Below are 656 nucleotides of genomic sequence, written 5' to 3'. Positions count from 1 at the left end.
TGAAGATTCTTATATGTAATCCCCTAGGTTTGACTAAGCTAGTTTCCTTTGATGGCTCCAAGAAATTAGTACAGTTAAAGGCCATAATCATCCAAAGTAGTTTGTATTTGATAGATTTATTTATGCAATTTAGTAAATGCTATGCAATACAAAGTAGTATGTATGTGGTAGATTTATTTTATGTGATTTAATAAATGCTATGCATGCAAAAATGAGACCTAAATAAAATCAAAAACAAAATCCCTCATTATATATTGAGTCACATGCCACGCATGACCAAGTTGCCTTCCACCATATAACAAGATAACCTGGCTGCTTTTTTAATCGGAGACTTGTTGAGCACGCTTAAGGTCACACTTTGACATGAGTATGTTTGAGCTATTGGTGAGTCTTACTCAACTAATTTCATAAAATTCAGATGCTTGGAAACTTGATTATTATAGAAATTAGAGGCAACGGTCAAGGTAAACATATATGATATGTTTAGGCAATGGGTTGTCGCCTAGCTGATCTAAGAGTTGTATATAGATACAATTGGTAAGCGCAGTTACTTACCTAATCCACCTATCATGGTCTGTTGAGAACACTCAGGGCCATGACTAGATGGATGGGATTCTAGCTCACTAAAAGAAATCCTAGTAGAGATCTCTCAAGGT

The sequence above is a fragment of the Theobroma umbraticum genome, unplaced genomic scaffold (genome assembly GCF_002168275.2).
Source record: "Theobroma umbraticum cultivar Fairchild unplaced genomic scaffold, ASM216827v3 scaffold_115.0, whole genome shotgun sequence".
Taxonomy (NCBI): Eukaryota; Viridiplantae; Streptophyta; class Magnoliopsida; order Malvales; family Malvaceae; genus Theobroma; species Theobroma umbraticum.
The sequence above is the reverse complement of the archived record's forward strand: the minus strand, read 5'-3'. Positions refer to the sequence as shown.